The sequence below is a fragment of the Vicugna pacos genome, chromosome 3, assembly GCF_048564905.1.
Source record: "Vicugna pacos chromosome 3, VicPac4, whole genome shotgun sequence".
In the NCBI taxonomy this organism is placed as follows: domain Eukaryota; kingdom Metazoa; phylum Chordata; class Mammalia; order Artiodactyla; family Camelidae; genus Vicugna; species Vicugna pacos.
The window spans coordinates 117,740,923-117,768,621 of NC_132989.1; the positions used below are offsets into that span (position 1 = coordinate 117,740,923).

At 44.4% G+C, this 27,699-nt stretch overlaps 1 long non-coding RNA gene across 1 annotated transcript; it reads right to left on the minus strand.

Annotated features, from left to right (window-relative positions):
- Positions 1–10,491: 10,491 nt before the first annotated feature.
- On the minus strand, positions 10,492–26,946 carry LOC140690076 (uncharacterized). The gene is made up of 3 exons (XR_012065263.1): positions 26,777–26,946; positions 23,629–23,732; positions 10,492–10,579 (listed from the first exon to the last, which is right to left on the minus strand). It is a non-coding gene; the product is annotated as an uncharacterized lncRNA (long non-coding RNA).
- Between the last annotated feature and the right edge of the window lie 753 nt (positions 26,947–27,699).

Below are 27,699 nucleotides of genomic sequence, written 5' to 3' on the forward strand. Positions count from 1 at the left end.
ATTAAGGAAAACCGGGAGCAAAATCTAAACGGAAAGGCATAAATAAGAGAAGGATTTGCATAGTTGTAAATATCACAACTGCCCTCAATCATACATGGAGATAGATGATTACAGCTAGAAAGGAGGACTAATTTGTGCCTGGAGGACCTTAGCGAGGTCACCAAAATTGGATTCCTGGCTTCCATCTTGGTTGGAGAGTTTTTCGAGTACTCAACAATGCACTTTAAAGAAAAGATATATTCAAGGATTTCTTTTTTTTTTCCTTGCTTGCTAGTAAGGTGCTCATTTGCATCTGGTTGTCAAGAGTTATGACATTTAACGTTATTAATGTCACTTCCATTATGCCAGTGAACCTCAGCTGCCTTCACCCACAAAATGTAAATGTTTCTGACTACATGACCATAACTAGAAACCCCCAGGAAGGAAAAAGAAACACCGGTCTCCGTACTGTGGGAAGGCTGACGTGCGTGCACCCATGTCACTCACTGCCACGGATTTGGAAATATATTCACTTAGTGTCAGAAGTATGGCACACATGTGCATGCGTGCACATGAACACACACACACACACAGAGTTGTTTCCATTCTAGAAATCCAATGCAATTCAATGAACACTTGGAGCCAACTCTTTTAGGATAAATTTAGGAGTTTGAGATTTGCAAATGTTAACCACTATATATAAAAATAGATAAAAAGAAAACTTCTTCTGTACAGCACAGGGAACTATATTTAATATTCTGTAATGACCTTTCATGAAAAAGAATATGAAGATGAATATATACACGTATATGCACAACTGGGACATTAGTCTGTGCACCAGAAATTGACACATTGTAACTGACTATACTTCAATTAAAAGAAAAGAAGGAATTATGTCAGGATTGTAAAAAGATAGATAGTACTTTGATAAATAAATAGCTGGGTCAAAGAGACCAGGTGCTTGAAGAGAGGAAGGGCAAATGCTGGGGGCAGCAGCACCTAGAATTCTCTAGAGTTTAACGCAGTGGGGATTATCAACTTATTGCATACTGTGATGACATCTATATGATGTATTAAGAGAAAGGTACCTATTGACATAAAATAATTTTGTGACATAATCAAATTTTTAACACATGGTAGTTTCTTTGATTTTAACATGGGCAGTAGAAGTGATAACTTTTAATAAAATTATATTTCATATATGAATAATCTTAGTTTTTGGAAAAGCCCACAAAGAACATTTGATCAAAACTGAACCTTTTAAAACTGTATATTCATTAGACCTAACTTCAATTCTGAATTGAAAATAGCCTTTATATGTAATTTTTTTACTATAAAAATTTTAGAAACTACAGAAAAGGCAGAAAACTGATGCAATAATCACCTAGATTTAACAAGGAACATTTTACCACGCTTTTAAATGTTTATCATTTTATTTTTCTCCACCTGTATCTCTATCTCAGTTTATGTCTTTATCTAGATAGATAAATAGAATGGTAGACTATCAGATAATGTTTTGCTAAATCACACATAACCACATACCTGCCAAATTTCCCACTGTCACACCAAATAAAATCAAACCTGATTCTCTAATATCAGTTTAGCCCAGATCACATGTGAATCTTCTCTGTTTTTTCCAGATGTTTTAGAACTGGTTTTACCCAGCTCAGATTCAAAGCCTGTGCGTTGATTACATCGCTGCCCCTCTTTTGTCTTTTAAGCTCAGAAGAGCACCTTCCTCTCTAAAGTCTTTCTTGACTTTTTAGAAAGAAGAGGCAGTGATATTTTGAGGCCCCATATTCTGGGTTTGTCTGTCTGTTTTCTCCCAGTATCACTTACCTAGATGATCCTTATTTCTCTGGCTCTCACCATCCCTGTAAACTGAAGGTTGAGTCTACATTTGTGACAACTATTTTTAGCGAGAACACCTCATGTGTCATGTTACACACTTGACATTTCAGCACATCAGGAGGTGCCTCCTGTCGGGTTGCTGTGTTATTAGTGATGCTAAATTTAATCACTTGGTTAAGGTGGTGACAACCGTTCATCTGAGCTATTTAGCATCCATTGGTGATGCCTGCTTGAACCAACGTTTTACTGGGGGGTTGCCAAATGATTCACTGCTTCTATATGTACGAATTGAGATTATTGTGTAAAGGATAGCTTGACCTCATCTACATCTCCAATTTTTGAGGAAGGAATTTAAAATTTTGAGGGAGGAAAGAACTCCTTCTGTTTAATTACCATTCTTCAAAGTGTAGTGTTGGTATAATAGTCACCTGTAATTGTGGACAATGTGTTTTTTCCCCTATTCATATACTTGAAAGGTCAATAGATTTTCATTTGTTCCACACATTATACTCAATTACTGTTACCATTTTTGCCAACACCTGAAGTTTCTCCAGCTGAACCACTGTGATTCCCTTAGTCAAGCCCTGTGCCCTTTTGATACGACCCCATCCGTCTCTGAATGCATTGAACTTACCTTGCTGCACACTGACATTAGCCCTTGTCTAAGGAACACCGTTTCTTCCTAGTGGTGAATGGAATTCAAACTCAGCTTCTTGGCACCAGAGGTGTTTATTGCTACAGGTGGCAATGCTTCTAGGCTGCTTCAGGAGACAAAGCTAAGAAAATATACATTTTTCAGAGTAAATCATGAAATCATACTTCCAAAAATGTTGATGTTAGAGGTATTTTTGTTAACTTTTCTGATTTTCCATTTTTATCTATTTTCTTTTATATTGAAAGTCTTGGTTCATGATATCATTAACATATTTAGTTATTTGTCACTTACAAGCTGCAGAAAATAGTGACAAAATTACAATATCATCACTAAATTAGAACTACTAAATGAAGTTTAGTATTTGTTTGCAATATCTTTGTTTCTTAAATTATATTCTATTGAAGATATATGTTAGAATATGAATGACATGTTAGAAATAACTTCAATAACTTCTTATCTTATGGTTACGTTAGTCATCTACCATATAATTAGTTCATTTATTTTTGCTAAAGCCTGAAGTTTCTTTTTTATTTAACTTCATCTGTTAATGTGTGAAATATTGACATGATTAAAATGTCAGAACTGTATTAAAAGTCATACTTAACAGAGGTTAGATATCCATTCTTATTTACCCAACTCTGTAATTATTTCTTGTTTTAGGTTTGTCTTCCACAGTTTCTTTCCTCAAAAACAAACAAATATGTGCATTATTTTTTCACCTTCTTTCTTTCCTAAAATGTAGCATAATAAATATGCCACTTCGTAATTTTTTTTCTGACCTAAAATATGTATGAAACATCACTCAATCATAGTGCTTTTCTTCTTATTTTTTTTTAAACCAGCATCATATTCCTCTGGGTGCATGCATATTTTTTCTTGACAAATCATTCCTTATTCATGCACCATTCTTCTCTTATTTTTGTATTTGCTGTCAAGCATCTGTGAGAAGCTTAATTCTCTTTCTTCATAGTTAACTTAGATTTTATATTCAGAGTTTCACATATTTTTCTGCATAATTTAAAAAGTTTACCAGTTTTATTACAGTATCTTTCTGGGTAAAGTTTTTGAGGTCTTTGATGGGCACTTTAATATTTAGATTCAAGTTTTCTTTGATTCTAAGAAAGTGTGATATGTGTTACAGTTTTAAATATTAATTTTGTTCCAATGACTTGCTTTTCTCTTGGAGGAAGGCAGCAACTCCTCCTATTATACCTCTGTTGGATCCTCTTTGCATATCTTCCACACATATTTCTGATTCTTTAGATAACATTCTTAATTTGCTTAATTTTTGTAGCTCTTTATTTATGTTATCTATTTCTAATACAGTATCTCTAGTTATGCATGTACTATCACAGGAAATTTGTAAGTTAGTCTTAATTTATAATACACACTTTTCTTTTTCCCAAACTTCTTTCATAGACAAATTAGTTTCTACTTTGTATTTTCCCTTTCTTTTGTTCAATACTATCAGGAAATTTTAAACTTCTGTTATATCTTCTTTTATATAAATAATCACAGTATTCAAATTTTAGATGATATGTTACTACTGAGTTTTCTTCTGCACCATGGCTGTTTTTAGTGTGTGTGTGTGTAAACACTCACATTCTGAAAAATATTGAGTCTCAAGTCCTGTTCTGTTTGTTTGTTTTAATTTAAGTTCTGCAGTACTCTCTTCCTTCACTGTGATATAGGGCAATTTAAAAATGAGTAGACACATTGATTTGTGTCTTCTTCTGATTCTTTGTTATTATCTATTTCAGCTGCTTTATTATTTCTCATTATCATTCAGCTAAAGAAATAAATCACAGGGTACCAAAATTGATTTTATACACTGGAAAAGAACGATTTGTCAGAAGATATAAAAATCTTCAACAGAGTTTTAATTAAAAGTATAACTTTTAAATTTAAAACTGAACAGACAGGCTGGGAGAGATGAGTAGAAAAATAGATCTTAACTGAATTCTTTAATTAACTGCTATTAGCAAGAGAATAAAAATAAGAAACATATAGAAGATATTAGCAAGGTCAATAAGCTGTACCTAAAAGTACAGAGAAATTTATATTTAACAAATTAATAATGTACATCTTAGTATATTTTCAAAGTAAACTATGAGTCAGACAACAGAAGAATCATTGCACTCTAAATAATTAAGTATCATATTTGTTCCCTCATCTCAAAGCCAGAAAAAAAGTTTTCATGTATTTGGAAATCACTAAACCAATTATTAAGTAACCCTGGAATTAAAGAGAAACAAAAGATAAATTATGAAAACTTTTTAGTAAAATGACAAATAACTTTAGACATGTATGATTTTAAAGATACATTTAAGACAGAAATTGGAGATACATTTTAAACTTTAAATAACATTTTGAAAAAAAAGAAAAAATAAATAAAAGAACTAAGCATCTACATTAAAATCCCAAGAGAAACCAAAAGTAAACAGTAAAAGTAAACAAAAAAATAAAGTCCATGGTAACTTAAGGACCATAAACAACTTTGAGAGAATAGAATATAAAAGACTAAAATGTAAGCAATTATTTTAAAATTTTGTATAATAATAGTACTAAGTAAGGAAATAATTAAAGTAAATTAAATATTGTATTTAGAAAAGTTGTGCCTAAGGTATAATATAGATGATACAGTTTTGTCCAAAAACAGCAGCAAAACTGATGGCTTACTCTTTCTTTCAGAAATTCCCCTTAAAACTATCAACGATAAACAGAAAACAAACAACCAATAAGAACAAAAACAACAAAAACGAAAAGACAGAACAGACAAACACAGCAAACTGGGCTTGTTCATTTCATCCTCTCGAGAAATCTTGGGTTTATGACTTTCCTTCCCATGTGGATGTGACTGAGGGAAGAGAAGGTACCACCCAGGAGACCCCAAATACTGAACTTCCACTTGAGCATTATCTTTTTCATTGTAAAATTCCAAGAGAACACTTCAATATAGTTGTATATCATGTTCATGAACTTGATTACTAAATAAACTGCACCTGAGAGTTGAATCCATTCATCCAATTCCTTCAGGAAGTATTTCCCCCCTCCCAGTATTGTTCTGGGCACCGGGTGTTCAGTGAGAACAGCTCATGAAAGCTTCCTTTCCCTATAAAGTTTACACTCCAGCAACAGGTCTCAGGTAATAAAAAGACAAACATTAAAAAATTCAAGTGAGTAGTGCTATCAAGAAAAGACAAGAGGTTGATACTTGGGGATGAGTGTGTGTATGGGTGGGGGGTATTTCCTTAAGGGAGATCCTGATACAAACATGAGAAAACATGTGACGTGAGCACCCAGAGGGTGTAGAAAATGAGGCGGGAGAGCTTGGTGGAACAAGGAGACACAGGTCCTCATCGGGCAGGTATAGTGATCACCCTCAGAGACTTGACTGCGGTGAGCTACATACATGCGGGTACTGTTCTTGGGTAACAGAAAGTCTGAAGGTGGAGGGAGAGTTGTTGGTGTCACTCTAATGACTCAGAATTTCCAGAATGTGATCTCTGCAGTTCTTGTAACCTTCACTTCAAGGTCCCAGCAGGGCTGCTATAGATACACACAACACCATTGTAGTCATGCAGGAAAAACAAGAAGGTGACCAAGGTGGGGTGAAACCAGTGTCAGGAAAGTTAAAACTCATTCAAAACTCTTTAGCAGAATCCTGTATTATTAGCTGCACTTTTTCATGTGGCTGGCTGCTACCTTATTGCAAAAGAAGTTGGGAATTCGTTTTTTTTTTGTTGTTGTTGTTATTGTTAGTTTGTTTTGGTTTCAAAAAAAAGTTTTATATATTTCTAATCCCAGCCAAAAAGTTGTCCTGATAAGAAGGCATACTGGATAATCAACACTTTTTGTCTCTGAAGTTTTTATTTCATTACACATGTGTTAGGAAGCCCTGGGATGGCTTTAAATGGTGAGCATGGCTGGGTTTACATTTTCCTTGGGCACGTTGCCTGCTGCACATGGAATGAGTGGTAGGCAAGTGGGAGTGGGATCTGGAGAAGTTACTGCAAACGTTCAGGTGAGGGAAAGGTAGCCTTGCATGTAGTGAAATGAGCAGAGATGGAGAGGAGAATGAGTAAGAACATGTTCTGGAAAAAAAAAAAAAGATGATTCGCTGGTGGAATTAAACTGAGGAGTGGGTGAGAGGAAGCCCCAAGGATGAATGGACCCCAGGATTTGGACTTGGACAGCTCATGAACCACGGTGCCTGAGATGCAGGGACTGGGGGTGGAGGGGAAACAGGGTGTGGATGTCAAGAGTGTTGTTAAAACGTCCTGTATTGGCGATGCTACTCGACATCTAGATGGGGTTACATCAGAAGCCCATGCCTCTCTGAGTCCGGAGGTCTGAGGACAGGACAGGTGAGAACACATAGCAGCAGCTGGGCCAGAAGCTGTAGCCACAGGGGTTGTCCCCATGACACAGATGGAACCAGCAAGTCCAATTCAATGTGCCCAGTTTCATAATAAGGCTCTCAGTGTAAGTGCTCTGAACTTCCCCAGTCTGCTCTGTCCACTCTTAATTTGGCAACAACTTCTGTACCGAGGAATTGTAGCTTCTTTCTGTCCTGTGGGAAGGGAGATCTTCCAAAGACCTGTGATTTACTTCACCGTCACCAACACTACTACCGCTACAACTACGAACACTAATGGTAGTAATTCCTTGTACGCGTGTGCCATCAGTTAAAAATGAATAATCAGAGGTGGGGGAAGAGAGATGAACAGGTGGAGCACAAAGGATTTTTAGGGCAGTGAAAACACTCTGCAGAATAATCTCATGATTGACACCTATCATTATGCATTGTTCCAAATTTATAGAATGTACAACAGTCACTGAACCCTAATGTAAACTAGGAACTTTGAATTTTTCTGTAAACCTTAAACTGCTCTTCAAAAAGGACTTTTGAAAAACAACATCAAAATAACTATAACTCTAGGGTGAGGCAGTGATGTGGAAGGACCATCCCATGGGCATGCTGTGCTCAACAGCACCATTTACACTTTGCACTTTGCTTCCTTTTACAGGACCCCATAAAACCCCGTCACCCAGAAATCCACCTTCAGACGTGGTGGGTGCTCTTTCTCTTCCTCCTACTCTTCGTCTCTGCCCCTCTCTGTGCTTCGCAAATAGTTCTGCCCAGAGCCCTCATGATGTGGGAAGAGCAGGCAGGAAGCTGTGAGCATCCGTGCAAGGTCCAGCCGGCCTAGCTTGGCATATCTGAAGAGAGGTGTGGAAGATGCCAATACCAGGAGGTAGCCATGAGTGGGGGGAATCAGACACCAGACAGGAGAGAAGAGCATCTTCATGGGCTAGTGATGGCGTCAGAAGAGCTGGGAGGCTGGATTCATGTGGGAGATTCATCAAATATGTAAACGCACTAAGGAGACTCGCAGCCCGCCTTCTCACCATCAGATGAGGGAATTAAAATAGGAAGAGACCAGGATGAACCTGAGCATCCTACTGGAATTGGTGATGCTACGGATTCCAAGAAATAGAGACGTAGACATAGATGGTGTGAATGCATTTGTGTGCGTGCAAGTGTATGCACATGTTCATCTACACATTCCGCAGCTCTGTGCACTGAGATGAGCTGGGAGGAGCAAGATGCTAACAGCAGTGGAACGGATCAAATGTCTAGACCTCAACTTCTAAACACCATTTTCCACTACGAAGAACTTTGGAGAAATGGCTGGTTCTGGGTTTGGAGCAGAGAATACACAGATGAGCCTAGAATACCTTGTAGCAAAAAGCAGGGATGTGCTCAAGAAGATTATGTGCATAAAAGACCAGGGGCCACTCACCCGATTTCAGCATCAAAACACATAATGACAGCAGGATACAACGACACTGTACAATGGGAAACCATGAGCACACAGAGATGTAAATAAGTACTTAAATAAGGCATTTAATGAAGGAGGGGATATGTGTATGGTTTCAAACCACTTTGGACAAACCCAAACTGGGTACCAGTCTACAAAACAAATGGCCTGAAACCCCAGCGAGCGTCAGTTCATTATAATCATGGAAAGACTGATACATGCCAGTCAAACGCAGCACAACTTTCTGAAATGGACCCACCCTTATGTTAAATACATATATATGGAGACAATCCATGAAATATAAAAATGATTGGAGGATCAGAGGGCAGTAGCATCTCATGGTTGGTTTCTGGATTTTGATGGCTGTATATCCCACCAATAGGAGAGGGCCCCCTTTTGATAGAAAGCACATAATTAGTCACACATGATGGAACATGGGATTAGTAAGTTCTTTTCAAATGTTTCAAGAACAATTATTTGAATCATACTTCTAAATTTTCTTGAGGTTTTAAATTATATTACATTAAAAAAATAATAATCGTGGCACTGTCTTCCTAGTAATTTAAACTACTTTCTCAGATTAGCTGTCCTGTCAGAATTTTCTCGCATGTTAGACGTGATGAGGTACTATTTTTACTTGCTTGTACTCAATGGAGGAAGTGGCCCGTCCATTTGATATAAACTCATCACTGACATTTTAACCATTCTCCATGTTCTCAGTAAAATACAGAGTAGGGTCAGATGCCAACCTGCTGTAAAATCGAATGTTATTTCTTTGACTCTAAATCTGGTCAAGAAACACCTGCTGGGAGGGAACTGGCCATTCCCATGACAGCGAAATAGAAGATTCCATGAGTTTCTGGAGGCGGTGAGAGAGTTCAGTTCTCTGGAGAATGTCGGGGCTGGGTTAGCACACGGTCTACTCACTGCCCGGTGGAAGGAGTCGCTGGAAATGCCAAGTTGTAATTACTGCTTACAGCCTCCCCACTGTGAGGGCATCCTCGGAGCAACTCTGTTTGTTGTTGATTCCTGAGAGAACAGCCTCCGAAGAATGGAAGCGCATAATTACCAGCCTTTAATGCAAACCCTTTTGGAGAAATTCTGTTAAACCCACACTTTAGAGGCAAATAGCAGAGGGGCTTGTAATTAGATGGGCTGCTTTTAAACATGAACCAACACAGATAACACTAGATAATTAGTAGATAATTTTCTAGGTATTCCTGGCACTGAGTGCTAAAAGCAAAATTAAGTCAGGCAAAGCACTCTGAGAATCGCCTGTGGCCAGCCAGTTGTTAGTGTTAATAGGGAAGAGAGAGGCGAGATCCTGGTGCTGGAATCTGAATGACTCTTTCTCGTTGTCCAGTGAGCCGCGTGGTCCGGCAGTGGCAGGTAGCACAGACAGTTTGGTAATTGGGCGGTGGTTTGTGATGGGAGCTATTTATTGGAAACAGTTCTTAGCTTTCATCACTGGTTTGAATAATATTTGAATTGTGGGAGGGAAGATGTTCAGTAAGCTTTTTAACAATCAGGCATGTGTTTAGAATTTCCAATAGCACACTTCACTTAGGAAACTGCTAATTGGTATATGTGTGTGTGTGTTTGGGGAATCAATTTGATGGGGGCGGCACCCAAATATGCTGGGTTTCGAGAGTTTCTTGCATGTCTCTTTTCAGGAATTAACGTGCTGCTTCAAGATTTCCCCCAAAATGTCACGAATGAGACCACTTAATTACACATCTGTAATTTAAAAAAAAATGTGTTAAGACAGAAGTGGGTCAAATGTAGGAAAAGTGGGGAAAAAAACTCATAAGAGAAAAATCAAAGGGAAGCAACTCAAGATCTTCATTAGTCGCGATTTCTTTAGAAGAGCTTTACCCATTTCCTTAGCAACACATGGCTAATGATAAACTTCTCAGGTTCTCCGGCTGGGCTCTGTGGACCTGAGCCCCTCACACCCATAATTTATGCATCTGTTGTGAACAGTGCCTTTACTTGGTTGGGAGCTAGGAACCGTGGCTCCGAGACCAGTTTTAGCACATCTTCTTTGCATGAGTAAGGGTCTATAATTTTTTCCCCTTACCCAACTTCCTCATCCGTAAAAATGGAATAATATTGACATACACATACGACATTACTTGAAGGATCAAGAAAGAAAATAACTTCAACGTTAAAATCCCAGAATGCCATTGTGCAAATGTTGATGTTAGTTTTATTGCCGTCAGGGTTCACAGAAGCCTTGCAATGAAGCACAGGAGAGGAATCTGTCCAGCTAGAAGAAGTTAAAATGAAAGCTTACAGTAGTGTGAAATGCGTGATCAGTTCCATAAAAGGACACCTTTTCTCATTCTGCCCCCTGAAATCAGCCTGCCACCTCTTCATCTTGTCCCGCTCCCCACTGTCCTTCCTTCATCTTCCACATCCTTCGGATTGGAAAGCCCCGCCCACCCTTTCTGGGCAGTATTTCCTGCATTTTCTTTCTCAAACCTCCTTAGTCTCTGTTCTCATCTCCTCCCCTTTGAAGGCTAAGAATTTCCTGTCTAATCGGCCTGTTGTCACTGCACCCTTTCAAGTGGTTCTCCAACTAGTTTAGTTCCAAAATTCTACATAATCCTTCTACTAAACTTGAAATAAATAGGTCTATCATTTTGTGCTACATTTTGATATGGACTTGTATTTCATTCCAACACAAACAATATAGGCATGAATCAAAGATTTTTTTTTTAATTATGAGCAATTTCAGAAAGGAAGCACACCTCTGCTTGATTTGCCTTCTCATGTTTCTTTGCATTGCACATGGTGGGGGGGTCTCTGTATCTGCTTCGGGCACCTGCGTCCTGGGATGCCTTTGGGGCAGGAGCAGTCCTCTCCGTGAGAGCAGATGGAACTGTCTCTGGCCTCATTTTCACTCCTTCTCTCCGTTCAGCTTCCCCAGGCAGAGGCAGCCTGTGAGGTCTGCTCTCCTGGGGCTGGGACCCCAGTGAATTCTGCCGGAGCAGGTGGCTTTCCAGCAGAATCTATACCGTGTGTGCATCTCCACCTGAGCTTGATGTCTCTGGACATGGAGGCAGAACATCTCCTCTGTAATGGCCCTGGGGATGGGTGAAGTCCCTGGAGTACAAGGTGGCCTCATTCACCCACCAGGGCTCTGGCAGGAGCTGGTGAGCCAGTTATCATGGTTTATTTGAAGTGGAATGACCCTTCACATTTCCAAGTATTCTTATCCCAGCTAAGTTGTGAGATAAATGAGTTTCTAAACCATTGTTATCCGCCAAATCAAAATGAAACAAAATACTTCTGGCAGGGATAAAAGATGAAATTAAACCCTGGGCTTTGTCACAACAGTGCTGGATCTGCTGAGATTCCTTGTGCCTAGAAAAGGACAACTTTCTTCTGCATTTAATTCCAACCCAGACATGAGGCATGAAGCTCTATCGCCAGGAGGAAGTCAGCTTGGCACCAGCTTGGTAAGACCTCCACGTACTCACGGCTGTGCAGTTTGTTTTAGAGTTACAAAGTGACAAAACTTTATACGTTTGCTTTTAAGGATATATTAGAGTGATAAATCACCAGAAATTAGAAGCTTGAGCTACTACAGCAAAATACCACGGAACAGACATTCATTTCACACAGTTCCGAAAGCCGAGGAGTCCAAGATCAAGATTTGGGCTGATTCCGGTGTCTGGTAAGCACAAGGCTCCTGGCCCCTGGCTGTGTGCTTGCATGGCTGGGGGGGGGGGGGGGCTCTGGTCCCGCTTCCTCTTGCCAGCAGCACACTAATCCCATGCGGGGGCCCCACCCCCATGGCCTCACCTCCCAAAGGCCCCACCTCCGGAGATCGTCATGGGGGGATTAGGCTTCAACATAGGAATTTTGGGAAGAGGAGACAGTCAGATCCATAGCAGGCCTGCGGGAGGGTCACAGGGATATTGCCCTGCAGGGTGGGTGGTTCAAGCTCTGAGAGACTCTTAGAAAGGCAGACAGGGGAGGTGTGACCTTAGAGCTCCCATGGGAAGGCGGGTTCTCAGCAGCTGCAAACCCACTGAATGCACCTCCCCTACCTGGGGGCATTGAGGGGACTGTACCTGGACTGGGATTGCCCAGGGTGATCGCAGGTGATCTCAGCTGAGAGGCCCTGTCCGTGCATCTCCCTTCAGACCTAAAGCCGGGTGACTGATTCTGGTGACCTCCAGGAGTTCCTGATGAGTCCAAATGGACAAACAACAAGGCCCTACTGTAGAGCACGGGGAACTGTAGTCACCTATAATGGGAAAGAGTCTGAAAAGGACTATATGTGCACGTACGTATGACTGGAGCATTATGCTGTGCACCAGAATTGACACAATTGTAAACTGACTGTATTTCAATCAAAAAAAAAAAAGTTCCTGCAGTGAGACCAGGCTGGGTCCTCTCTGCTTCTGAATCCTGTTTCATGTAGAGGTTAAAAAGCATGTCACCCAAAAGAAAGTTCTTTGCTTGTGATGGTTCTGGAAGGACAGGTGAGAACTTCACTTCTTTCTCCCTTTCTTCCCTCCTAATGTCTTATATCAGTTTCTTTTTCCTATTTTCAGAAGCAACTCACCTCCTTTCTGGAGGTGCCTCTTGAACAAGCACTTTGACCTATGGCCACTGCCCTCTGGTCCACATGAGCGTCACATGTGCATCAGGCTCTGTGCCTTCATGTGCCTTGCCCGCCGTCTGGAGTGGTGGCTGGAAGCATCCTTTGCCCCCATCCCTCCTGGACCTGCGGCTCGGAGCCTGCAGTCCCAGCAGCCCACGGCTCCCACAGGCTCCCTGCTGCCCAGGAAGAGGCTGCAGCTACAGGACCTGCTGCTGAGCAGAGAGGGAGACTGACCTGAGCTTCAAGCTTGGCCCCAGTGGTGAGGGCAGCTGTGTCCGGGTGGTGGTGTGCCCCCAGGCCCCAGCAGGAAGCAAGGATTTTAATAAAGCTGTTCTTTTTCCAGCAATCTTTTTGATGCAAGCTATACTCATGAGTAAAAGTTTGACATGGAAATTGATCCATGAAAACATAAGAATTTCTGAGGAACTCTTATAAATTGAAATACATTAAAATGAAAAGGTCACTTAGGGGTCACTTCCCCTGGCTTCCTCCCTGAAAAGCGGCCCAGGGAGAGCCTGTCTTCATGCTTCCAGCCATTCAGCCCTGGGGGCTGGAGCTCCTCCCTGCCAGGCCTCTAACCAGGGACAGGAGCATGGTTTTAAAATCTCTGAGAGTGAATCCTAACACTTCTCATCACAGGGAAAATTTTCTTTTTCTTCCAGTAGCTATTTGAGATGATGGATGGTAAGTTTACTGTGATGATCATGTCACGATATATGTAAGTCAAACCATTCTGCTGAACACCTTAAACTTTATACAGTGCTGGAGGTCGGTGATAGTGCAATAAAACCAGAGTGAAAAAGAGTAAAAAAGTTAAGTTGTTAGCTATCTGATTCCACCGAACTCAGAGGTTTCTTGTGACTTGCAGTGGCCGATAAGATGTGAGCCAAGTGGCCTGCATCACTTCCAGGTGGGGGCACTCAGATCCACACGGGATCCCACAGGCTCCCTCTGCTCTCCCCCCAGGGGACAGGCAAGGCTCCCTGGGCAGCTGCTGTCAGTCTGCAACCTGGAAGGTGGACAGCGCGACAGAGAAGAGCCTTAGGCTGGTGAAGGCATCCGCGAAGAATCGACGTGGATGGTGTCTGCCACTGAGACTCTGCTGTGGTGGTGCTTTGGGGATTGTTGTCACAGCAGCATGCTTCCGCCAATCCTGGCTGATACAGTGTTCAATTTTCTCCCACACAACAGGACCCTCTCCTCATACTAAAACATCAAAATATGACTCTCTTACCAGCTTAGTCTTGATTTTCCCCTGCTCTCTCTGCTTTATTATGTCGCCTTGCTGGTTAAGCCCCCCTTCCTTTCCTCCCACCTCCCTGCTTCTCCTCTCTCAGATCTCTCTCCTGAACCCAGGAGACCAAACACCCAAAAGCCAGTGCATAGACCTGGGCTCCCATCCCAGCAGCAGCTGAATGTGCAAAATGGCCATGTCCTCAAGAGCTGAGGGTGCTGTGAAGACTCCCCTCTCCTGCCGACTCATTTCCTGCATGTCTACACTGTAACCACCTCAGTATGCGAGTCTGGACGATAAAACAGCAAAAGAGTAGTGTGAGCTCTTAAAATAAAAGTCTGTTTCTCTTCTGCGGAAAACATTACGAGCGCTCCCTTGTAACTTAGCCAGAAAGGGGCGGCTCAGCTGTGGGAGAAGGCCATGGACTCCAGACTAGAGTCGCTGACCTCGGTACCTCCTCCAGGGCTCCCTCGTCAGTGAGGTGCGCCGACCCTGCCCACTGTGGCTGCCAGGACGTTTAGGGCCGTGCACGATGCCCCACTTCCAGGACCAAATTCTTTCTGTCTCTGCCTTCCAAGGCCTCTTGCTCCTGATTTTGGTTACTCTGTCTCACCTGCCAAACCTAGCACCACATGCTGCCGTATCCTCCTGGAGTGCTCACCAGGGCTCAGGCAGGGCCGCCCGACCCTGTTGGAGGGTTCCGCTCCCATCCATTCGCTCCCTGGCAGCCTCACAGGTGTGTTCAGTTCAACAGGTAGGCCACGAGGTTTCCTGCCTAGTATCTTGGGTGCCTCCTATTGCTTTTGGGAACTGGCCCACCCCACGCCTGCATCATCCAGGAAGACAATTCCGGGTAGGAAGAGTACAGGGCAACCTAGCAATACAGGACAACACTTGGTGACTGAGGGTGGAAAGACTTCCCTGGAGAATGGCTAACAGAAGCTGGAGGGTGAAGGGTGACCTTCATTACTCACTAGCTAGTAGTTAACCTGGATGCTGGTGGAGGGCCAGGCTCGTCTGGGGCCCCAGGATGGGACAGTTGGCTCTAGAGCTGGTTTGGGCCAGAACACAGGGACACTTGGCTGAAACTTATGGACAAAGGGCCTCATGGATGCTGGTGCATCTCTTGAGTTGTTTCAGTGTTTTAAGTTGTTATTTTAACTTAATCACCTATTTTGGGATTAACCATGCTGATGTTATGTGGGGCGGGGGGTGGAGGGTGACTGGATAATTATTTGAAGTTTTTAAGGAGCTTCTATGTGATGAAAACTTCCTGAAATGATGAATTTTACCAGAAAATGGACCCTGATTGGATCATCAAATGGACTTATTGTAGTAATTTAAATGCCTGAATTTGAAAACTACCAAAAGTAACTATTTCACTCTGTTAGAAATAGCTCGTCCACCAAATGTGTGAATGAGCCTTTTCTACCTCTCTGGTTTCTACTGGGAAAAGTCCTGGACATCACTGGAATAGTGCTCTGACCTCCAGACTGACTGCTGTTCCCCCACGTGCTGTTAAGAGCCCCCTGGAAACGTAGGTGGCAGAGAACCCGCTCATCTCTGAGGCTGGTGGAGAAGTTTCTGCCCCCTGAGAAATCCACGCAAGGTGATCACGGGCTCATGAAGGGGGCTGATCCTTGCCCGAATGCCTCTCTCCTTCCCAGCCATCTAGTCTCCCGAGATACTGAGATCTGGAAAAGCATCTCCTTTTTGAGTTGGAGGGCATCCCCTAGCACTCGGCTGGAAGCAGCCTCCCCCGGTTATTCTTAGGTTGTGTGGACATCAGCCTGTGTCATTGGGGTTGGCTGCCTGTTGGTCTGCTTCAGTTGTAGGCGTCCATCCATTCAGTAGATGTGTCCTCTGCTCCACTCTGTACCCAGCATCCCGCTGTGACAGGACAGTAAAACTTGCAGCCACACCGGTGCAGAGAGACGGTTCTACAGAGACCTAAAAATATGGAAGGCAATGCCCTCCAGGTACCTGACAATGACTCCATTTTTCTTTTCTGTTGCCATCAACAAATAAGTTTACCTACCAGTTAAGCTCAAAAGTAATGTAATAGGACATTCTAGAAATGAAACAGCGATGAGGAAAGAGTCTACAAAAGTGCAGCCAAACGGTTGTATGCTATTGATAAGCATTTAGACCTGTCAAATATATTAATTATTGCTCTAATGACTTTCCGATTAAAAAGGAGGGTCCAGATCAACTTCAGGATGCTAGGGCCTGGTCAAAACTCCCACTGTTGAACTGAACATACAACAACAACATGCACAAGCAGATTGGTTAACGAAGTGAGTTTTCTTTTAGACGAAAAGGGGCAATGATTATCACCCATGATGGGAGACCGTTGCTCTTTGGAAAGTTCTCAAGACTCAGGATTTCCAGAAAGGAAGGAGGTAAGAAGGGGCAGAGGAAAGCAAACTACTTGGTACTGGTTGACAGCAGATTAAGAAGAAAATATCTGTTTTCAACAGGTTCTTTAAAATGAAGTGAGTGCCGGTTTCAAGGAGATCTTTAAGAGGAAGCACCCAAGACACAGCCGTGACTGTTCATATTTCTTGCTGGCTGCCGCCCCTCCCCCGCACTTCGGGGCGCCTCTTGGCCCGACCCAGCACGATGCTTCCAGAGGGCTTGTGACAGCCACTGACTGATGGCTTGTTTTGCCAACCTGTCAGAGTAATCCAATAGCTTGCTAATTTAAGGCAAGGTCTTTATTCAAAAACATCAAACGTGCTTTACTGCACACATCTGTGTCACGGACTACCCTGCCAACACATAAGCTTTTGCTCATTCCGATAAATCAGCCAGGTGAGTATCAAGAGGAAAGTATGCTTGAGGGTTTGGGGGTGGCGGGGTCCCTAACATGCAGAGACAGAGAGTGCTCAGGGCGCTCCCCGGCACTCCCGGGAGGTAGCAGCCACTGTAGGCCTGTCAAGAATGTCTCTAGTTTCTATAGAAAAGACAATTCGTCAGGTTAATAAAAAGGTGTAACATTTCCTACAGGTGAGCTCCTCACTGATCAAGGGATAAAGAGAACTTTTGTTGCCACTTTGGAAAGATGTATTGTGGGTTTAACCTGCGCTTTTGATGTCAGCTCTGAGGGCTTCCAGAGGCTTGGGGGAGGGGGCGTGTCTTTGCAGGCTGGGCTGCTCCCTGCCGTGGAGATGACAGACGTCCCCAGAGCGACACAGCCCGCTGACCTGAAATGCCGGAGAGAAAGCACAGGGCTTTGTGGGGTCAACAGGAGGCCTGCTGGGTTACAGGGCCTTGGGCATCCTTTCCTTCTGAGCCTCTGAATCGCCTCCAAGACAAATCAAAGCCTCTTAGAACAGAAACTCAATCTAAGAGCACTTTCCGAAGGAGAACGTGCAATTACTATTGTCGGCAATCAGCAGTCACTATTATTAACATAATAACTGAAGACCGTGGATGTTTTTAGTGCTCTTACTATGGAAAGTCCTGCTCTACCTCCTGTAGGGGTTCTGGCAGAAGGAGGATCTGCTGAGCCCCAGAAATGGTGTCTGCCTCATGGACAGCTCGCTGCACCCCATCCTATGGAGTGAAGTCCTGCAGAAACCTCTTAGAAAGACCAGGCGGTCTCAGAAGGGACCACGGCATCACCACAACAGTGATCCTCCTTATCTGGGACACCAGGAAGGCGTGGGGAAGTCGGCAGACAAAGCCCTGTCCTTCCACTTGTCCTGGGAAATTTACAACGAGCACCTCCGTCTGTACCTACCGAGCCCTGGCTTCATCCCCAATCCCAAATTTCAGCCAAATCAAATCTTATTGCTTGTGAGCCTGAGTGGTTAATTTCATAGACTATGGTTGGGTTTGGAAAAAAAGTAAGAAGACAAGAATGGTTATCAAAGATCCAATCCCTTGCAGAATAGTCAAGCTTCGCTCCCCTAAAGTCCGTTCAGGGTGATCTGTCTTAAATGGAGAGTTTCCACTGTGTTTGCTTCCCCTTCACTTTGTTTTTCTTCACACAGCAGACAAGGGAAGTCACCAGGGTCACAGAGTTTTGCTCAGTAACACAAACCGTCACACAGCATTCTGAGGAATTGTGAAGCCGCCGCGAACAAGGTGGGTGTTTGAGGAGCTGCAGGCGGGGAGATGGTCCCTGCTCCCTCATGCTGATGCAGGACGGGGAAGGCAGCCAGGTGGTCACAGGGACACCACACTGTGGGAAAGCCACAGCAGCCGGGGCAGGAAGCAGACAAGTTACACATGACCATCCGCCCAGGCATCTCCCTCTTTGGAAACGCAGCATTCACTGAAAGGCCCTATCTGGTTTCCTCCCCGGACACTGGATCATCGGCAATATGCAAATGTCGTCTTTGTCCGTTTATTTTTCCAGGTGAAAACGCTTCCTGTCTGTGAAAGGAGGCTTTTGTGGCCGCAGCTCCCTGGCTTGCAATAAAAGCAGAAGGGATCGGGTTCCTGCGGAAAATGTGCTGTCTAAACTTCACATTTGAATTCTAGTCATCAGAGCAGAGGACGATGAGCAGACCCTTGTAAAGATGCATTTGTTCTGATTCAGTCTGAGCGAGGCGTGGAGCAGGCACCGGGAGAATGCTCTTCTGTTAAGTGGAAATGGCTCTTTGGTCTGAAGGTGAACGCGGTCTTGTGGTGGAGAGGGTAGTCTGTTTCCTTCGTAAATCATACTTGTGCAATCGTTTTCCATCAAAGCAGCTGGTCCTTCCGCTGGGTCCCTTTCCCGTCAGAGCTAAATTTTCTTCAGAGGACACCACGCTGTGGAACGCACCGGTGACACTTCAGAGACACTCAGTGTCACCGAGAAGGGGAACGTGCGTCCTAGGAAACAGCGACCAGGGCATGCCACAGCCACGTGGCTGCTCTTGTAGGACGCGTTTCCAACTATGAGAAGGAAAAAGATGACAGCCCACGCTGGCTGCCTGGGACGTGTCTGCTCTGCGCCTCCCTCTGAAGCGCGTGCTCAGCCCACACGCACGTCGCTGGAGCCTCCGTGACTGCACGGGGGCTCAGGAGGTCGTGTTGGGACCCCGCCCTCCTCCGGGAGCCAGGCCGCCTCTCGGGCCTCCTTTCTGAACTGCCTCATGTCTACTCAGAACTGCAGTGTCTCGTGCCTGGACTTCAGGAGGGGCAGAATCCAGCTGGGGACTGGGGCTGGCTGATGGGTGGGTGGGAAGGGGCTCTGCCCTGGGGGTCAGGCTCAGGCCCCGCCCTCGTCCACCCTGCACTCCTCGCCTCTGCTGGAGTCCAGACGGAAGGCTGGCCGGGCCTCCCTCCGTGGCACGGAAATGCTGAGGGGCTTTCGCACAAGCCACACTCACAGAACAGAGTGACGTGCAAATAGACTGTAATTAAGTGCAAGTCCTTAGTTTAAAAGACGTCCTAGGGCACCATAATGAGTGTGAAGGAGGGTTTCATTTCCTCTGTGTAGAAGGACTCAAAAGTGCCCTGTTGCAGGGTTGCCCATGTAGAACTTATCGTGATGTGGACAACATACGAGAATATGTTAAGATTACAGCCACTGGATGTGTACCCAACCCCATGTCTAGATATCATACACAATATATATATATAGTTGTATCTGTTAATCCCAAACTCCTGATTTATCCCTCTTCCCCCTTTGGCAACCATAAGTTTGTTTTCTATGTCTGTGAGTCTGTTTCCATTTTGTCAGTAAGTTCATTTGTATCATGTTTTAGATTACACATAGAAGTGATACAATATGACATGTGTCTTTCTCTGTATGACCTATTTCACTTAGAATGATCATCTCTAGGTCCATCTACATTGCTGTAAATGGCACCATTTCATTTTTATGGCTGAGTAGTATTCCATTGCATCTATAGACCACATCTTTTTTTTTATTGAAGTATAGTCAGTTCAAATGTGTCAAATTCTGATGTGCAACACAATGTTCCAGTTGTGCATATACATATATATATTCATTTTCATTTTCTTTTCCATTAAAGGTCATTACAAGATACTGGATTTAGTTCCCTGTGCTCTACAGAAGAAATTCGTTTTTTAAAATCTGTTTGTATATATAGTGGCTGACATTTGCAAATCTCAGACTCCCATATGTATCCCTTCCCACCCCTTTTCCCCCAGTAGCCATGAGGCTATTTGCCATGTTTTGTAAATGAGTTCATTAGTGTCTTCTTCTTTCTTTCTTTAAATTCCACATATGAATTGCATGATATTTGCCTTTCTCTTTCTGGCTTACTTCACGTAGAATGACAATCTCCATTCCATCTATGTTGCTGCAAATGGCATTATTTATTTTTTTGTGGCTGAGTAGTATTCCATTGTATAAATGCACCACAATTTCTTTACCCAGTCATCTGTCAATGGACATTCAGGTTGTTTCCATGTCTTGGCTGTTGTAAATAGTGCTGCTGTGAACACTGGGGTGCATGTATCTCTTTGAATTAGAGTTTTCTCCAGATCTATGCCCTCTCTGAGGAACAGTGGTCTCCAGATGACACGATTGTGAATCCCATAGTCTTGAGTCCATCCCTGGACTCTGGTGCTGAAAGGACCTCCTTGATTTGTAGGGTGTCACGTGGGATCCAGGCAGGTCAGACCTTCTGAAGGCCCAGGATTGTGGTGCAGCAAAGGCAAACTCACATCCAGAACACTGTCTACTCAGTGGGAGTGAACTGCTGTCCCATCAGCCTGGACGGGGTGCAGTGTAGACCCCTTGTTCCATTTGGCCTCCAGAATGTTAGCGTATCGGAGCCTCAGTGCTGGTCTCCGAGGCTGGTGGGCTGACGTCATCTGCAGCAGTAGCCAGTCCGCCTCGGTCAGCAGTGTCCATGCTGTTGGCACGTGATAAACTCCATCCTTATTCATGTGTCCACTGTGTCAGCACAAGGATGGGACACTGGTGCCAGCTGACCAGGCTCTTTTTTCTGTTATTTCTTTGTAACACCTCTTCCCTGAATGCTTTCTGTTGGAAACTGATATGTGACACACAGCTCATCAGACCTGTGCCCACCTCTACGTGTTCATCCCCATGCATCTGTCACAGATCTTTTTCTCTGACCTTCTAATTTTTTTTCTCCTTCTAGGTAAGGACCAGCTGGCTAGTCCAGTGGTCACTGTCCATGAGTCCACATATATGCTCTTGGGCCCTTTCTCTCCACAGGAGGGGACGACCAAGGTCACTGCTGAAGCTTTTCCCATTGAGATAGTTTCCCTTTTACTCTTTTTTCAAAGCCATGTGTGTAGGGAGTGGGACACTTGGACTCATGAACATACACATACATCAGGTGCAGAGTTTCCCCTCCTTCCTGATTCGGTCACAGGAGCCCCCACAGGGCCACAGGTGTGAGCGAGGGGAGGCCTCTGGTGCAGCAGCGCTGAGCGTCACTGTGGTCTGGGAGACCTGCTTCTGCACTTATTCTATCCCAGATTGACCATTTCCATCACTAGGTACAGTTTTCTGGCTCTGCCCGACCTGGGCCTTCAATGGGCCTGACAGTACTCAGTTCTGGATGCATGGTTTACAGACATTGAACACGTCCACCAGGCATGGTGCTTCTTCCTTCCTGTGAGAGGGAGTGCAAGATGCTGCCATTTATCCTAGCATGGCCCTGATCACCAGTCTCTTGAAATGTTTTTGGATGGAGGAGTTCTCTGAATCTTTGGAGGTTTATCCCCCAAGCTCAGGAGGTCAGGTCACTTATCAAAGGTGTATGCATTTTTGCCACCTCTTGCTCACCTGGTCTGATCAGCATGATGCCATCACTGTAACAGGTCAAGGTCAAGGCAGTGACCTTGCACACACCGAAGAAAGACCGCATGAGGACACAGCAAGAAGGCGGCCAACGGAAAACCAGGAAGACAGCCGCGCCAGGAACAAAACTGGCCAACACCTTGAGGTGGACTTCCAGCCTGAAGAACTGTGACGAACTGCTCTGTGCTATTTACGTCACCCAGTCTGTGATATTTTGTAACTGCAGCTTGAGTTGACTCAAGACAGCCGGGGTCCCAGATTTTTCCAACCAGGGCCCTAACTTGACAACCCAGAATAACTGTGGTTGGATGTTGGAACTTTTTTGAAGTGTAGACAAATTATTAGGTCCAGGACTTAGTCTTTAGCATTTTCTGTTCATCTCCTTCAGCAGACGACAGATGCCTTGTCTGAAATCAAAGGACCTGTCTGGCTGACTCTCCCTCCACCGTCCTTTATCTCCCAACAGGCCGTCAGTGGCACTCAGCTATGGCGCCCCGATCCCACGCACTTGTTCCCACTCCTTACACCACACATCTCCAACATCTAGTCTGCACAGGCAAGTCTATTCTCGTCCACTGGTACACCCTCCAAGTCACTTCTGTGCCATGGCAACAATTACACCCCACTTTGAGTGAGGGTCCGCATTAGGGGCACAGGAATACAACACAAGGTCAAATCATTAGTGATAATCTTGTTTCATACGTTCTGCACACTTGCCGAGTTTCTCCTGAAATCAAATACTCAATACCTTCTGACTTGAATCATTTACCAAGATGAGTTAATGCATGAGTAACTTAAGTGGAGAACTTAATTTTTAAATATTATCAGAAATATCCCCTTGAGTGTTAATCCTGCTCTAGGAATATTAAGTTAAGACCCAGCACGCAGTAAGTCAGCTTTTTCCCTAAATCTCTTGAATTGAATCTGCAGTATAGATTATCTCCTCTTTCAACCAACAAAGAGCTTGTCTCACCAGCTTCAGGACTCTAAGAGTGAAAGAGTCTGCTCTTCACATTTGAGACTCTTAATTGTGGCATGAATTACTCATCAGTGGATGTCTGCCATCTGGTAAACCATGCAAATCTAGAGATCTTGGAAAGGGTTCTCAGTGATTTTAAAAGAGAGAGTGGCTCCCTACCTTTTGAAAAGGATAATTAGCTTCAAAGACAAAGTAAATTCTCCCCTAACAGTAAGTAGCACTCGTTATTTTGCTCCCGGGGGGAGATTTTCCTGGAAATTTGGAGGTGCCAAAAGTAATCTCAGACAAAGCAACTGGGGGATTCCCAGAGTAAGCAGGGGAGCGGCCGAGGCTGCACCTTCTCCTTACTGCATCAGCTGCGCCCTCCTGCACGCTGGACCTTAATCCCACGCCCCGCCCCCGTGTTTCTGAAGGGTGTCCATTCTCCTTAGATGAATTCCAGCAAATGTTCTCCTTCTCAGTTCAAATCTAAAGTCCTTGAAGCAGACAAGACAGGACTGAATAAAACAGCTGATTAAACTCAAGTAAACATTTTTGAGTAGTGAATCCACAACCTCTAGAGTGAATGTGTGTATGTGTATCGGCACACACGCACACGCACTCCCTCGCAGAGTAACGAATGCCAGTAGATGAAGGAGGTGGAGCGTTTGGATTGGGGATGTCAAAACATGGTGGGAGAAATCGCTCATGTGCCTGAGTTCCCCCACCCCAGTTGTGGTTAACCTTCTGATCGCAGCGGTCTTTACCTTTGCTGCAGCTGTTCCAGCAGTGCACTCGAAGTTCTGAGTGTGAGAAGATGGAATCAGGAGCAATTTTCTCATGCGAGGGGTTTTCTCTGGGTTGTGTATCCCTGTAAGAGAAACAGCGATGCTCTTAGCATGAACCCACATCACGCATCATCCCAAACATTTCACACCTATAAGACCTGGGGTGGTATCTACCATGTTCATCCCTCCTGTGCAAAAATAAGAAGAGAGGGTAAAGAAGTTTGTAATTTGCCCCAAATCCCAAAGCTTGTGTCTGGTGGAGGAAGGATCCGTGTAGCAATCTGTGAAAATGACGTTGCATTCTCTCCAAGCTCATGAGGACGCCCTCTGGAGGTGGAAGGTTCAGGGACGCACCAGCACGCAGGAAGTCGGGCTGGTGTGCTCACAGACCCCCATTTCTCTGAGATGTTGTTGACCAGCCTGTTGGTGACGTGAACACCCTCCTGCCCTCCTGGCCGTGGCATGAGGGCCTTTCTGTGTCTGGACAGCAAACTTGTGAGTGCAAACGTGCCCCCGACATGGGCACCACAGGCGAAGGGCTGTCACTGAGGTGCAGGCAGGTGGCACCTGGAGACAGGACAGCCTTGCTGGGAGAAGACCCGCCCCCTTCCTGGCTCTGTACACGCGGTTGAAGACTCCAATGCCCGGTGGGAGCTTTGTTCTCTATCGCTGTCTCTCACGTGCAGCCCTCACAGAGCATGTTCCCCACCCCCTCAAGCACGGGACAGGGTGGTACAGAGCAGGGCAGGGGCAGATTCTGGGGAGTTGTCACCCTGGGTTCTGCGTGGCTGTTTACCGTGGCGAGGCCACGTGATTCCTTCCAGTAACGCTCCCGACGGGGTCCTCAGTGAAGAAAAGGATGGTGTTTGAAGGCTCTTTCCTTCTTCCAGCTGCTCACCGCTAGGAACGTCCTAATACAGCCCCGTGGCCTTCCTTCTTAGAGACGGTGGGGGTTCTGGATGTTGACTGTTCTCCTGGGCTCAGCGTGAGTCCCGGGCTCGTCAGGATCCACCTCGCCCAGCACCGCCGGCTCTTGCTCCAGCAGCAGGAGACACTCCCCTTCCCACCCGAGTCCCGCTGCCCTTGCTCTTAGTTCCTGCCTGGCGTGGCTTCCTCTTGGGCTTCAAACCTTAGCTCTTGCTATTTTTCACAGGAAGCACTTGTGATAACGGGGGAGGGGGCATTATCAAGTGCTGGATTCTGAAGAGGGAAGAACTATTTCTATCACAATGGAAGCTCTCCAGACCTTGGGGAGGAGGGCGGATTTTGTGGAAGGCAGCCATTACTTTGCGGACTGGGGAGAGGCCCAAGCCCTGTGGGGGTCAAGGACTTGGTCATTACACTGGTGACAGATAGAGGTTATTCTCAAGACAAAGGCTACACACACACACACAAAGTTAACACAATTGGACATATGAGGACAAAACAGATGGTAGCTTTATGTTTAAATAAATGTCATAATCAGAATACATTTTAACTGACAACATAACGACATTTGCAGCCACATGGATGCTCCTGGAGAACGTCATTCTAAGTGAAGTAAGCCAGAAAGAGACAGAAAAATACCACATGAGATCGCTCATATGTGGAATCTAAAAAACAAAAGCATAAATACAAAACAGAAACAGACTCACAGACATAGAATACAAACTTGTGGTTGCCAAGGGGGTGGAGGGTGGGAAGGGATAGACGGGATTTCAGAATTGTAGAATAGATAAACAAGATTATACTGTACAGAACAGGGAAATATGCACAAGATCTTGTGGTAGCTCACAGAGAAAAAAATGTGACAATGAATGCATATATGTTCATGTATAACTGAAAAATTATGCTCTACACTGGAATTTGACACAACATTGTAAAATGATTATAAATCAATAAAAATGTTCAAAAAAATAATACATTTTAAAATTTATACTTAGTTATTTTTTGATGAGAAAATTACTTCATGTCTTAATGTTGTCATCACATTATTAATTCCCTTTATTTAACCTATTATTACCGGCATTTGGTAACATGTGTTCATTGACATAGTGTTGCTGGAGGATCATTTAAACAGTGACCAATCATTAATGAAAACGTCTGTTGAGTCGACGCACACTGATGGCTGACAGCACATTCCAGGGTACAGTTCATTTCATAACTATTCTTTTTAAATTTGTTTTAAACATGGGATCCAAAATCATTTTATTTTTCAATCCATTTTTTCCCAGTCTTTCTTCTTTGGTGTCTGTCCTTTTCTTCCTTCTTTTTTCCAACCTCCTAAAAGTGGTCAATTTAGCCTCACAATAGAAATCAAGTGCATCTTTGAACATCTAAAATTACTTTAAAACGACTCTGGAAGGAAGGTCTCCATAACCCTTATAGAAGCAACACATCTCCCTCCCTCCCTCTCTCTCTCTCTCTTTATTTTTTTTTTTTTTGGTTCCTTAAAAGTGCTTATCAAGATGAATGAGAACAGTGGTGGGTAATTTCAAAGATGAAATTGCTTTTCTCTCCAGCTTTCCCACAGCATTTCAAGGTCACAGGTGAGGGAGGGAGCCCACTGCCCAGCCTTCTCCTGGGTCCCGTCAGGACACATTACCCTCCCAGCACAGAATGACTCTGTGTTATTTTTCCTCGCCAAAGAGGGTGTGAAATTCCTCCTCATTCACACATTGTTGGGTAAAGCCGCAGTGTTAGGAAGAGATGACATCCCCTGTCCTGTGTCCCCAACACTGTTTCCTGGCCCAGCTACTCAACCACCTGCGTTAGGATGTGCCCCATCCTCTGACCGGTCAGGGAGGGAGACCCGGGGACACATCCCAGAGACGGGAGCCCTGGCGGCAGTGAGACCTTACAGTGCACCATGCTGGACGGGGCACAAAGTCACCCCCAAACTGTGTATTGTTTGATTGACTATTTCACAAAATATCAAAACAATATGTTCTGCTTTTTTTTAGCCAGTCCTCTGAAGAATGCTTTAATCTGAGGGTTAAATCTTAAAGCTTTAACCTCAGGGTTCCTATTTGACAACCTACTGATGCCCAAACATTCTCAAGCACCCAGGAGGGTTAACAGAGCTCAAAATTCACCAAGGCATCCCTATATTTGCTGCTATGTAGGAAAAAAATATCTTGATGATCACCTCTTTTGGAGACATCAGCAGTTCTACACACGGTTTTTCTTAGATTAAAACAATGATTGTATTTTCATAGGTAATCTGGCCTGATAGACTTTTAAAACTGTTTAAAAACATTTTAAAATATGTCATCTGTTGAATAATTCTTTTTATGGAAATCAGGGAAATTATGGCTCCGAGTGACGATCATTTTGCTGACTTCTACAGAATTCCGGTTCCTGCGAGGTCGTCACGGGATCCACGACAACGTCAAGGAAACTCATCAACAACAATGAGCGGCTGGAATTGAGAGACCCAGAACATTCTTGGATGTCAAAGCACGAGAGCTCTTTGGCAGCAAAGTGGGAAGTGACTTACATCATAAAGCCCGCTTTGCAGCCCAGGCTGCGCCCTTCGGATGGTGCAAAACTTAGAACAAACTTCCCCAGCACTCGGTGGTCTCTTGTGGTCGCTAGAGATTGTGACGTCAGCCTCACAAAGCTCTGTGACGAGTGCGATGAACAGCGTGTGCTACTGTTTAGCAACAGGCGCCCATTGTTAGCAATATTCAGATACTACGGTGGAAGCACTTGCGGGAGCCACCTATGGAAGAGGGACTCCAGAGGCGGAGGAAAGGCCTGGCCTGCATCCGGCCCGGGGCCTGCCTGGAGCCCTGTTTTGTGTGAGCTCTTCCCCGGGTGCAACTGGCTTGATTCTCTGATTTCTGTCCCATGGGCCAAGCTCTCCATCAGCTTTGGGACCACAGGAGAAGGTGTCGTCTAGACATGAAACTCAAGGGGAAGAAGCCCATTGGAACAAGCCACAAAATGCAACAAGCCTGTGGTTTTATCAGTTTTCAACTATAATCTGTAAAACCCAAGCGGCTAGCTCACCGCCTTGCTCTGCGCCTGCGAGTCTGGCAAAGTGCTCCCAGGAAGGCGGTTAGGATT